Source organism: Artemia franciscana, chromosome 13 (assembly GCF_032884065.1).
Source record: "Artemia franciscana chromosome 13, ASM3288406v1, whole genome shotgun sequence".
In the NCBI taxonomy this organism is placed as follows: Eukaryota; Metazoa; Arthropoda; class Branchiopoda; order Anostraca; family Artemiidae; genus Artemia; species Artemia franciscana.
The window spans coordinates 43,663,045-43,677,542 of NC_088875.1; the positions used below are offsets into that span (position 1 = coordinate 43,663,045).

The 14,498-nt window shown below is 33.4% G+C and overlaps 1 protein-coding gene across 3 annotated transcripts in view; it reads right to left on the reverse strand.

Moving 5' to 3' along the window:
• The window catches only part of LOC136034970 (vitellogenin-like), a 72,481-nt gene that overhangs the window by 53,433 nt on the left and 4,550 nt on the right, over positions 1-14,498 (reverse strand). For all 3 annotated transcript variants that reach the window (XR_010619307.1, XM_065716529.1, XM_065716530.1), the window contains exon 2: positions 499-540. The gene's annotated coding sequence lies outside the window, so the exon portion shown is untranslated. The remainder of the gene's footprint in view (positions 1-498; positions 541-14,498) is intronic.

Here is a 14,498-nt window from a genome sequence, read left to right on the forward strand (position 1 = left end):
AACGATTAAATTTGATGAAACTTATATATTTAAAATTAGCATGAAAATCTGATTCTTTTTATGTATATTTTAGCATCAAAATTCCGTTTTGTAGAGTTTCGTTTACTATTGAGCCGGGTCGCTCCTTACTGTTCGTTACAACGAACTGTTTGAAAAAAAATTGTCATTAAAATCACACAGCTTTTTTCTTGAAACAGGATTTTGTTCCGAGGGTTGTCATAACTGTCAAAGTAATTGCAAAATGCTTAAAGCCATTGCCTGTACATTTAAAGCAGGCTATTGCAAAGAACTCTCTTCTCCCTCTACAGTAGAATCTCAGAATTGTCCTTTATAATAATCTGACTGCCAACACTAGTAAGATAATAAAATGAATACTGATAAAATAAAAACATAATCATAAGAAGAACAAAATAAGAGGAAAAAGAACAGAATAAATTGTAAAATAAGAAACATGTCTAGGAAATTGACAGACAACATACATAAAATAAAACTACTTACGTAGCAAGCATTCTGATGCACATGTTGACCGAGGAAGGGGGCCTGCAATCAGAAGAAGTTATCAATATTTTGCTAAGGTCATCGCCAGTACACAAAAAACATTTCTTGTTCCTCTGAACCTATCTTAGGTCTATTCATACATGGAAACTGAGATTTTCTAAGATATTTCTTTTTTGTCGAGTTAAGACTATAAGGTTTTTAAAGGTACAAAACAATTTCGTCAGTGTTACCAAATCAAACTGTGATAATCGACGATTAAAACGGTTTAATTAAATTTGATAATGTTATTCGTCTGTAAAAATCCAAACACTAACAATCTTTTAACCAGCAAAGAAATCTGGACCTTTGTACAGTGTAGATAAAACAAAAATTCAACTGAAATTTGAAGCCATGTGTGCCCCCCCCCCAACTCTGTTCCAATTAGTACCCTCACCTAACACTTCTCACATCCCCGGAGGTACGCGTAGCAACTTCAAGAAACCCTGCTATGGCACACAAAATATACTTTAAACTTCTTTTCTTTGAAGTCTTAAATTCATTTTATTGTGAAAAAAAAAATGATTTCAAATGATGAATAAAGGCAAGCTAAACCATTTTAAGCGATTAGGTGCCATAGCTTCTGTTTTGCTGATTTTTTCCCTGTTTCTTTTTTGTAGTTTCGTTCCTGGTATTACCAAAAACTGCAAAACTGTAAAGGGCAGTCTTTCTTATTGAAGTAATTAAAGAAAAACTTTCCGAAACTGAAGTTTTCCTAAGAAAAGCCAAGCTATGTTAAACTCAAGATCAGCCGAAATAAAAACCTGTAGTAATTGAGCCAGAATTTATTATTAATTAAAGAAATTAATGAAACCCAAAACGAAGAGAAATTAAATTAACAGTCATAGCCACGAAACATACAATAGGTATTAATATAATAGAATAAATCAATCGTTAAACAAGTAAAGCTTATATTTTATATGCAAAAAACGTTTAAAATGAGCAAAAATTACTACAAACCAGACTTCGGCTATTGAAACATTTCACTAAATGCAGAAAGCTAAAGTTTACTGTGTCTTTTACTGAAAACGATGTGTTTTGAATAGTCTTGGAAGGAACTAATAAAATTAAACTGAATATGTCATATAAAATTATATTAATTGCTGAAAGCTAATCAGCTCAAGATTCTATTTCAAAAAAAATTTCATTTATTTCTAATGCTGTAATAAGTCCAAACTAAAACATTTGTAATTAGCTTTCAGTGAAGCGCCAATGTTGCCGTAGGCTTAAGACTTTTACAGATAAAGGAAAGGGTAAATATACAAACTCTTGTTTTTGAACTTTTTTCTTGAACAGTCTTGGAAAGAAGTCATAAAATGAAATTTATTATTTGATATGTAATAATATTTATTGCTGAAAGCTCATTAGTCCAAATTTTATTTCACTGTAATTTTATTTTATTTTTAAATTCGTTTCACGTACAAAAGGAAAAATTTGAATTATAATTAATTTTCAATTAAACGCTAATGACGAAGTAGGCTATTGACTCTTACAGTTAGGGAGGGGGGGGGGCAGAGCAGCCAAACGCTTGTTTGTGGTGATTTGTCCGTTTTTAGCTTGATTTGCATATTCAATATAAATTTTTCTTGTTTTAGAATATTTTTACTCATTTATATTTTCACCTTTTGTAATTTTGTTTGTCTTGGCTGTATTTTTAGTTTTTGTTCGTTTTGAGCTTTGTTTGTTCCTTGATAGTGATTTTTGGTCGTTTTGAGTTTGAATTATTATAGGTTTTTAAACTTCTTTTTCGGATTTTAATTTTATTTAATTTTTGTTCGTTTTTGATTGCCAAAAATCTGTGTCTTTCAAAATTCCCTGTTTAAATTTATTTTTTTCAACATTAAATTCCCATCTAGCAGTTTGCAGTAACGATCTGTAAGTAAAGAGCAACTCGGCTCAACAGTAACCAAAACTATGTGCAACGGAATCTGGTATCAATAGATACATTAAGATAATCATCTCATTAGGCTGATTCCAGATACATAAAATTCAGCACAATAAAATAATTATGTCTTTAGGGGTAAAATGACCCCTAGTCTGTGCAGAGAGGCCTGTAAGTTATGAAATTCGCCCGTCGATTAGGTATAGTATGCGCTATTGGGAAATATACAGACATTTTTCGTAGGGAGGGATTTTTTGCTTGGACTTGATTTCAATAGGGATAATTTTCTTTGGGGAGGAAGATATCTTTGGGGTGAATTTATCAGGGAAAATTTTAAACTACGTAGATCTTATAGAATTCGTATACGAAATTTATTTTAGTTGTCTTACATTCTCTTTGCCACCTCGGTGGAGATGTTCCAGGAGAATTACCCGATGGTTATTTTCCTCGTGTTTTGATTTTTGGGAAAAAATTTCCACGGAAAGGGGTATTTCTAGACTGAAATGAGAAACAAATAAGAAATTAGTATTTTTCAAAATCAAAATATACTAAGAATTTTTCAGGTAGAATTGTTTGTAAAAAATTTCACGATGGGGAGATTTTCAACGAGGTTAAACTGTCTGGAGGGAACTTCACAGGGGAAGGGGAGGTTTGTAATTTACTTCGAATGAAATTTTCACGGAGTTTTCCTCGTGGGGGGTATATTTCACGGAGGGTGAGCCAGAGTTACTGGCTTGAAGAACAATCAGAAATTAAATGAAAAACAGGTTTTTATTTAACTTAAACTGAGAAGCATCATTAATTAAGAAGGAACATAAACAACAGAAATTATTCCATATATGAAGGATTTTCCATCCACTAAAGTTTGACTGCTTGCCCCAACTTTTCTTATGAACGGTTACAGAAAAACTTGGGCCGTTTAATTAGAATAGAAATATTTTTAGAAAGCATTAAGAGCCTTATCATAAAAAGCAACGTATTGAATAGGGGGCAATCCTTCATATACGGAATAACTTCTGTTCGCTGTGGGCTTTAATGCTACTCCTTAATTTCATTTACAAAGCTTGCTTTTTAATTTAATCAAAGTATCAAAATTTAACAAAGTATCAAAGTAAAGTAAGTATCAAAGTAACAAAAAGCAACTTTCATAACTTACAACCCCTGTCCTATAAATCAAAGCTATCCCATAAATAAGCCGTTGTCCCAGGGCTAGGGGAAATTTTTCGACCCCTTAAGTTAGTTATTTGATTTTTGGACTATTCTGAACAAAATGGCTATTTCATAATTTTAATCTGATAAATTTGGGATTAAAAGGTGCGAAGATAGGGATGGTTACCCTCCAATCACTTTTGACCTTTAGGAATGGTACAAGAACTTTTGATTTCCAATTGAATAAGCCTTCTCCACAGTTTCTATGCTTCCCGTTTTTTAATCATAAAATATTTGATAAGATTCTCTTTTGACGAAAATTTTTTTGAACCTGCTCATTTTATTTAGTTGAATAAGACAATAAAAAGAAAGAAGGCTAATTTGGCAGCTGGATAGTAAGTTTAAAATTTGTTTTTCTTTTACAATTCTATTTTTTTTAGTGTCTGAATACATAAGAGATTTCAGTTCGAGGATGAGAATTGTCTTGTTATGAAATAAGTACATTTTACATGGCCATTGTAAAACCAAAACGTGGTATCGATGCAGGCAGGATGATTTTTGAGCATTTCTACTTCTAATGTAAACTATTCTAAGGCGTAGAAAAGTGCATAAAGACAAGTCTACATGTGTTATAATCTACTGAAGCAATAAATCTTTCTCTAATTTTTTTTTAATTTGATTTTCTTTTAAAATTAAATACATAATAATTAAATACATTATTGATTAAATAAATTGATCCCTTTTCCAGGAAAGCTAGACATTTAAAATTTACTGTATTTGGCTTCATTTTGCTTACAATTTAATTGCTCTTTTTATTTGAGAGTCTTTCCTAAAATTATTTAAAATAAACTTATTCCAATGAAACGAACTTCCTGAAATATATTTTCTGTCACCCAACCACTACTTATATTTTGGTGTTTGACCACCCTGGAAATTTTTTTGCTGGGACCCTTGCACAGCTGGGGCCTTTAAAGTTCTTGTAAAAGGGCTGGCCATATAAATTTCTGAAGGGGCTTATTTGATTAAATATTGTAAGTTCTAGTTTCATTTTAAGAGTCAAAAATGATCGGAAGGAAACTAGCCCCCCCCCTCTATTTTTCCCTAAGCGGATCCAATTAAAATTTTCAGCTTGCCATTTTGTTTAAAATAGTCAATGTATCTTATAACAACACCTCTGGGATGACAAAGCCCCTAGAGCTTGCGGTCCAAGGTTGTAAGTTGTTCACCAGGGGCATACAAGGTTTAAGGGAATGGAAAGCTCATTTGATTGTAAATTTAAAGTTATAGTTCCTTACCTTAAGACTAAAAAGTAATATGAGGGCAACAGCCCCCCACCCCTCTACATTTCTCTAAATGCTCTTATCAAAAATTTGAGATAGTTATTTTGTTTAAAATAGTCTAAAGATTATACGACAATGCTTTTGGGGTCAATATTAAACCCGCTAGCCCAAGGACAAGGTTTTTAATGTATTCCCGGGGGTATACAATTTGTATAGAAAAGGTAATTGAAAGTTCAATTTACTTTTTAGTAATTAAAAGTGAAATTAAAAGTTCTATATCTCTTTTAAAGAGTCAAAAGTGATTGTAGGGCAAATAATTTCCATTCCCCCCTGAGCCCTTTTTTCCCCAAATGCATCTAATCTAACTTTTGAGACAGTCGTTTTGTTCAAAATAGTCCAAAGATCATATAATAATGCCGTCGGGGGTGACACAATCCCTAGAACCAGGGGGCAAGGGCTATAAGCTTTACCTCGGGGGCATAATAGGCTACTGTGCAAGTAGCAGTCGTACACACTTTGAAGGAAGCTGCTTATTTTATTCGAAATTAAAAGTTATAGTGCCGTTCCAAGCGTTAAAAGTGATCGAAATATTGTCACCGAAGTATTGACCATTGTATTGTCAAACAGTTCGTGGTAACGAACTGTAGTAAGAAGCGATTCGGCTCAATAGTAACCGAAACTCTAAATAACGAAATTTTTATACCAATAACTACATGAAAAGAATCGAATTTTAATGTTGATTTTAAATATATAAGTTTCATTAAGTTTAGTCGTACCCATTAAAAGCTACGAGCCTGAGAAAATTCACCTTATTTTAGAAAACAGGGGGAAACACCCCCTAAAAGTCATAGAACGTTAACGAAAATCACAAAATCATATTCTGCCTATACGACAACCCTAATGTAGAAGTTTCAAGCTCTTATCTGCAAAAATGTGGCATTTCGTATTTTTGGCCATTTGTTTGTTTATTTGTTTTGTTGTCGTTTTTTTCCCAGGGATGATCGTATCGACCCAGTGGTCCTAGAATGTCGTGAGAGGGCTCATTATAACGAAAATTAAAAGTTCTAGTGCCTTTTTTAAGCGACCAAAAAATTGGAGGGCACCTAGGCCCCCTCCCACGCTCAATGTTTTCCCAAATTCACCGGGTCAAAATTTTGAAATAGCCAATCTGTTCAACATAGTCGAAAAACCTAATAACTTTGTCTTTGGGGACGACTTAATCCCCCACAGTTCCTAGGGGAGGGGATGCAAGTTACAAACTTTGACCATTGCTTACATAATAGTAATGGTTATTACGAACTGTACAGCCGTTTTCAGGGGGACTTTCTGGCGTTAGTATGGGGTGGGTCGGGGGATGGGGTTACAGGGGAAGATCTTTCCATGGAGTAATTTATCATGAAGGAGGAAAATTTCCATGAAGGGGGTGCAGGATTTTCTATCATTATTTTAAAAAAAAAGAGAAAATAAATAAAAACAAGTTTTTTTCAACTGGAAGTTAGGATCCGCATTAAAATTTAGAATGAACAGAAAATGTTATTTACATGAGGGTTTATTTCCTCCATGATAGCCTTACTCTTTACGCTGAAGCATTTTTAGTAATTTCAGCTATTTATTCTACGGCCTTTGTGATTCAAGGGTCATCAAACAGTTCGTAACGAACTGTAGTAAGGAGCGACCCGGCTCAATAGTAGCCAAAACTCTAAAAAATGGAATTTTGATACCAATAGCTACATCAAAAAATTGCATTTTAATGCTGATTTTAAATATATAAGTTTCACCAAGTTTAGTCTTACCCACTAAAAGTTACGAGCCTGAGAAAATTTGCCTTATTTTAGAAAATAAGGGGAAACAACCTCCAAAAGTCATATAATCTTAACACCATCAGATTCAGCGTATCAGAGAACCCTATTGTAGAAGTTTCAAGCTCCTATCTACAAAAATGTGGAATTTTGTATTTTTTGCCAGAAGGCAGATAACGGATGCGTGTTTATTTGTTGTTTTTTTTGTTTGTTTTTTCCCAGGGGTGATCGTATCAAACCAGTGGTCCTAGAATCTTGCAAGAGGGCCCATTCTAGCGGAAATAAAAAGTTCTAGTGCCCTTTTTAAGTGACCAAACAAATTGGAGGGTACCAAGGCCCCCTCCCACGCTAATTATTTTTCCAAAGTCACCGGATAAAAATTCTGAGATAGCCATTTTATTCAGAGTAGTTGAAAAACCTTATAACTATGTCTTTGGGGACGACTTATTCCCCCAAAGTCCACATGGAAGGGGCTACAAGTTACAAACTTTGACCATTGCTTACATATAGTAATGGTTATTTGGAAGTGTACACACGTTTTCAGGGGGGTTTTGTTGGTTGGGGGGAGTTGAGAAGAGGGGGATATCTTGGGAGAACTGTTTTTGAAGGAATCGGTTATGGGGGAAAAAAATTTCCATGAAGGGAGCGCAGGATTTTCTAGCATTATTTAGAAAATAAATATGAAAAAGATTTTTCAACTGAAAGTAAGGAGCAGCATTAAAACTTAAAACGAACAGAAATTATTAAGCATATGATGGGCTCACCTCCTCCTAATACATAACTCTTTACGTTAAAGTATTTTTAGCAATTTTAACTATTTATTCTACGGCTTTTGTGATTCATGGGTCATTCTTAAGAATTTGGGTCAAATTTAAGCTTTAGTGTAAAGAGCGAGGTACTGACGAGGGGGTGAACCCCTTCATATACGTAATAAAAACATGAGAATACTGAAGTTCGTTACGTAAGATAATTTGTAAGTTACGTATATCTTTTAATAATAAAAACATTAGTAAAAAATTAAAAAAAAGTTCTAGTTGGCTTTTTAAGTAACCAAAAAATCGGAGGGCAAATAGGTTTCTTCCCCCGCTCATTTTTTTTTTCAAAATCATTCGATCAAAACTATGAGAAAGCCATTTAGCCAAAAAAATAAATATGCAAATTTCATTTTAATTATTCATCTGCGGAGAGCCAAAATCAAAACATGTATTGATTCAAAAATGTTCAGAAATTAAAAAAAAGAAAGTTTTTTTAACGGAAAGTAAGGAGCGACATTTAAACTTAAAACGAACAGAAATTACTTCATATATAAAAGGGGCTGCTTCCTCAACAGCGCCCTGCTCTTACGCTAAAGTGTTTTACTGTTTTAAAAAGTAGAGTTATGAGAATGAGTCAAACTTTAGCGTAAAGAGCGGGACGTTGATGAGGAAGCAGCCCCTTTCATGTACGAAGTAATTTCTGTTTGTTTTAAGTTATAATGTCGCTCTTTACTTTCCGTTAAAAAAAACTTGCTTTTTCTATATAATTCTTAAAAAATTGGGACGAGATTCAATTTTTAGTGTAAAGACCAAGGTACTGACGATGGGGCAAACCCCCTTATATACCTAATAAAAATAAACAAATATAGAAGTTCGTTACGTTAGTTAATTCGTAAGTTATTAATAATAACAATGTTCGTAAAAAATGAAAAGTTCTAGTTGTATTTTTAAGTAATCAAAAATTGGAGGGCAACTAGGCCTCCTCCCTAACCCCTCTTTTCTTCAAAATCGTTTGATCGAAACTATGAGAAAGCTATTTAGCAAAAAAAAACATTAATAGGCAAATTTCATTTTAAATATTCATGTGCAGTGAGCCAAAATCAAAACAAGTATCAATTCAAAAACATTTAGAAATCAAATTAAAAAAGCAAGTTTTTTTAACCGCTAGTAAGGAGCAACATTAAAACTTAAAACGAACAGAAATTATTCTGTATATGAAGGGAGTTGTTCCCTCCTCCATGCTGTGCTCTTTACGCTACAGTTTTTTGTGGTTTTACAAAGTAGAGTTATGACAAAGAGTCAAACTTTAGCGTGAAGAGCCAGGCGTTGAGGAGGGGACAACCCCTTTCCTATACGGAATAATTTCTGTTCGGCTTCAGTTTTAATGTCGCTCCTTACTTACAGTTAAAAAAAAACTTGCTTTTTTAATTTAATTTCTTATGGAAGTACTAGATCGTGTGAACGTTTATAGAAGGTGAGGTGGTATGAACTTTTGAGAAGCGTCCTTCGATTTGAAATTGAAATTTCTTGTGCCCTTTTGTTTCTTGTGTTGTAAGTTTTATCCTGGGGTCATATAAGGTATTTGTGGAAGTTTTTTTTGTATAAAATTAGGAGGAGGCTCATTTGATTGGAAATTGAGTTTTAGTTCTCCTTTTAAGAGTCAAAAGTGATCAAAGGATAACTAGATCCCACCCCCACATTTCCTCTTTTCCCCAAATGCATCCGGTCAAAATTTTAAGATAGCCATTTTGTTCAAAATAATCTAAAGATCAGAAAAAAACTGAGTCAAGCCCTCCCAAGCACTAGGGCAAGTTTTATAAGCTGTGCCCGGCAGGCAGATTAATCCCATTAAATCGTTAGACAACTTGCGACCGTGACTACTTGCAACTGGAACTACTTAAGACTGCAACTACTTGGGACTGTGGCAAACTTTAACTACGAATACAACTTTAGAAACAAGCATACCTTAGAAACAAATTAGAAACTGTAACAAATTTAGAGACTGCGACAACCTTTAACTACGACTGGAACTACGACTACCATTACGACTGCGAATACGAATCCAACTTGGCTGCTACTACGGATAATAGGACTGTAACTGCTTGTAAATGTGAGTGCAACAAATTGCAACTGTGGCTGTGACAAATTCTGACTCCAATTACTACTACTAGCGACTAGGACGACTACTACTAGTACTGCTACTAAAACATTGACTGTGACAATAAATACCACTGCAAATTCTACTATTGAAACTAAAACTATTGAACTAATTAAAAGAATTTAAGTGCATCCTGGTTGTCAAAATGGAATTGTACATTCACAGAAACACTGTCAGTGTCATAAAGGCTTATTGGCAGAACATCATGAAAGGGTTAGGTCATTGTTTTGAAACGTTCAAGGAATATTGAGGGGGCTATTGCACAAAATCAAGTTGTCAAAAGGAAAATATCTGAGCGTATCTATATTGATCTCAAGAATTGCCAGGAGTATTGAGCTAAAGCTTTCATGGATCGTTACGGTGGTTGTTCAAACAAAACCAAAGGACACTAAATACACCCATACTGTCAAAACGGTATATGTTCACTATTTCAAGAATAGTTAGAGAAGGGTATCAAGTTGCAATATTCAGAGAATATTAAGGAGGTTTTGAACTTAGAGACTCTATAAAATACTCCTTATATTAACCAGTAATAGAGCCCTGGGAATAAAAAAAAACATATATTTTTAAAACAACTTCTCAAAAAAGAAGAGTTTCAAAAAAAAAGTTATGAGTCATATTATATTTAAAATCAGCAAAAAAATGCATAATGATTAATCTCAAAATGACCGGAAATTACTATCAAAGAGTAAATTAAACTCAAAACGAGTAAAAATTAAATTGATAATTATATAAATAAAAATAGCTTACAATAGATACATATGTAGATGAGTAAAAATATCTTGAATGAGTAAAAATTAAATTGAGCATTTAAGTCAAACTTAAAACAAACGAAAATTGCAGCAGACAAGAGCTTGGATGCTGCCCTCTTCCACGTTCCCTTATCCCTTATCCTGTTATCCATTATCCTGTTCCCTTATCTGTGAAAGTTGTATTGCCTGTTGCAATATTTTCGCTTTACTGAAAACAAAACATACTGTGTACCATTTTTTATTAGTGGAACACTGACAAATAAACAAAACTTATAGTACAGTAAAATCTTGAATTGCTGAGATAATCAGAGATTAAAATTGTTATATATTAAATATTCAATTTATTTTCATTAGTTATTTCATTATGATAGGCTTGTAATTTATTTTTATTTTTCGTTTATATTTAAAAAATTAAAGCATATTGTTAAAAATATGCTGTTTTGAATATAAATAAATAAAAAACAAGTTTTTTCAACAGTAAGTAAGGGCCAGCATTAAAACTTAAAACGAACAGAAATTATTACGTATATGACATGGGTTGCTCCTCCTCAACACCTGGCTCTTTTACGCTAAAGTTTTTCAATGTCACTCCTTACTTTCAGCTGAAAAAACTTGTTTTTAAATAAAATTTTAGATCTTTTTTAAGTAATACCAGGAAATCTGGCTGCACCTTCAAGGATAAATCCTTCGTCCCCACCGATTTATTCTCTACACAATTCAATCCTGGTGAAAATTTACACTGGATAATTACCCTTAACATTTCCAAGCTTAGAATTGAGTCGGCGATGAGAAAGGAATACATAAGAACAATTTCATGAAGGAGTTCTGGTAAATTTCCCTAGTATAAAATTTCTCGAAAAGATCCATCGGCAAAGTTCTGGCTTAGGAGCTATTCGCTATTAGGGAAAGTGGTTGGGGTAGGAAAATGAAACTTTCAGGGATGGATCTGCAGGCCAAAATAAGCTTGATTTTCCTACCCAAATCACTTTCCAACATTGCAAAAAGCTCCTAAACTAGAATTTTTACCGAACTTGATAGTTTGACTGCTGTATATCTCCCCCAAAACGCCTGAAATAACCCTAGGAAAGGTTTTTTTTAAGTTGATAATATGAGCCAACTATTGTGAAAAATAGCCAAAATCATGTAAATTAGAAAAGTTTACACATAGCCTTCGACAAAATCCAGTCATTAAGATTAGTGGCTGTGGCACAATTGTGATGGTAGTGATTATTAAACAGTTCGTGGTAACGAACTGTAGTAAGGAGTGACCCGGCTCAATAGTAACCGAAACTCTAAAAAACGGAAATTTTATAGCAATAGTTACATCAAAAGAATCGAATTTTGATTCTAATTTTAAATACATAAGTTTCGTTAAGTTTAGACTTACCCATCAAAAGCCACGAGCCTGAGAAAATTTGCCTTATTTTAGAAAATAGGGGGAACATCCCTTAAGAGTCACTGCATCTTAACAAAAATCACACCTTCAGATTCAGCGTATCAGCAAACCCTATAGTAGAAGTTTCAAGTATATATCTACAAAAATGTGGAATTTTGTATTTTTTGCCACAAGACAGATTACGGGTGCGTGTTTTTTTTTTTTTTTTTTTTTTTTTTTTTTTTTTTTTTTTTTTTTTTTTTTTTTTTTTCAGAGATGATTGTATCGACCCAGTTGTCCTAAAATGTCCTGTGAGGGCTCACTCTAACGGAAATGAAAAGTTCTAGTGCCTTCTTTAAGTGACCAAAAAATTGGAGGACACTTAGGCCCCCTCCCACGCTCATTTTTTCCCAAAGTCACCAGATCAAAATTCTGAAATAGCCATTTTATTCAACCTAGTAACTATGTTTTTGGGACGACTTACTCCTCCACAGTCTCCGTGGGAGTTGCTGCAAGTTACAAACTTTGACCAGCGTTTACACATAGTAATGGTTGTTGGGAAGTGTACAGACGCTTTCAAGGGGATTTGTTTGGTGGTGGTGGTGGGTGGGGGGCGGGGGGTTGAGGAGAGGGGGTTATGCAGGGGGATATGTCCATGGAAGAATTTTTCATGGGGGAAGAAAATTTCCATGAAGGGAACGCAGGAATTTTTAGCATTTTTTTAAAGAACAATGAAAATAAACATGAAAAGTTTTTTCCACTGAAAGTAAGGAGCAGCATTAAAACTTAAATTGAACAGAAATTATTACCCATATGAGAGGTTCACTTCCTCCTAATACTTCGCTCTTTACGCTAAAGTAAATTTATTAATTTCAACTATTTATTTTACGGCCTTTGTGATTCAGGGGTCATTCTTAAGGAATTGGGAAAAAATTTAAGCTTTAGTATAAAGAGCAAGGTATTGACGAGGTGGTGAACACCCTGATATACATAATAAAAACATACGGATATAGAAGTTTGTTACGTAAGCTAATTCGTAAGTTACGCATATTTTTACTAATAAAAGTGTTCGTAAAAAATTTAAAGTTCTAGTTGCTTTTTTAAATAGCCAAAAATTTGAGGGCAACTATGCCTACACCCCCGCTCCTTTTTTCTCAAAATTGTCCCCTCAAAACTATGAGAAAGCCATTTGGCCATAAAAATAAATTAATATGCAAATTAATATGTGGAGAGCCAAAATCAAAACATGCCTTAATTTAAAAACGTCCAGAAATTAAATAAAAAAAAACAAGTTTTCTTTTAACTGAAAGTAAGGAGCGATATTAAAACTTAAAACGAACAGAAATTATTCCGTATATAAAAGGGGCTGTTCCCTCCTCAACGCCCCGCTCTTCACGCTTAAGTTTTTTACTGTTTTAAAAAGTGGAGTTGAGAGAAAGAGTCAAACTTTAGTACAAAGTTTGACTCATAAGACTAGTACAAATAAACCAACTAATCATATTTCCCTATGTTTGTAGGATTATAGAAAACAAGCGTTTTACTGAAAACACAAACCAATAGAGGTGTTTTGGTAGAATTAACGCCAATCGATAAAAGGCATTATTTACAGTATAAAAATAAAGTATTTTAGGGTTGTTGCTTAAATAAACCAACTAATCATATTTCGCTATGTTTGTAGGATTATAAAAAACTAGAGCTTTACTGAAAACACAAGCCAATAGAGGAGTTTTGGTAAAATTAACGAACGCAAACCGATAAAAGACATTTTTTAAAGTATAAAAATTAAACATTTTAGGGTTGTTGCTTAATTTTTCTTTTCGTTTAATTTTGAAACACTTCTGTACAATGGTTCAGTTCAGTGATAGACTCTCGTTTTGGTTCTAGAAAGGATTAAATAAAAAAAAAAACAAGTCTTTTTAACTGAAAGTAAGGAGTGACATTAAAACTTAAAACGAACAGAAATTACTTTGTATATGAAAGGGGCTGGTCCCTCCTCAATGCCCAGCTCTTTACGCTAAAGTTTGACACTTTCTCTCAACTCTACTTTTTAAAACAGTTAAAAACTTTCGCGTAAAGAGAGGGGCGTTGAGGAGGGACCAGTCCCTTTCATATACAAAGTAATTTCTGTTGCGTTTTAAGTTTTAATGTCGCTCCTTACTTTCAGTTAAAAAACTTGTTTTTTTATTTAATTTCTGAACGTTTTTGAATTAATGCATGTTTTGATTTTGGCTCTCCGCAGATGGATAATTAAAACGAAATTTGCAAATTTATTTGTTTGGCTAAATGGCTTTCTCATAGTTTTGATCGAATGATTTTGGGAAAAAAGAGCGGTGGAGGAGGCCTAGTCACCCCCCCCCCCTGTTTTTTGGTTACTTAAAAAGGTAACTAGAACATTTAATTTTTTACAAACATTTTTATTAGTAAAAGATATACGTAACTTACGAATTAGCTTACGGAACGAACTTTTGCATTCGTATATTTTTATTACGTATACCTCGCTCTTTACAACAAAGCTTAAGTTTTGTCCCAATTCCTTAAGAATGACCCCTGAATCACAAAGGCCGTAGAATAAATAGTTGAAATTACTAAAAATACTTTAGCGTAAAGAGTGAGGTATTAAGGAGGGGACGAATCCCCTCATATGCATAGTAATTTTTGTTCGTTTTAACGCTGCTCCTTACTTTCATATGAAAAAACTTTTCATATTTATTTTTCTATTGTTTTTTTTTAAATAATGCTAGAAAATCCTGCGCTCCCTTCATGGAATTTTCTTCCCCCATGACAAATTACTCCATGGAAATTTCCCCCAACATA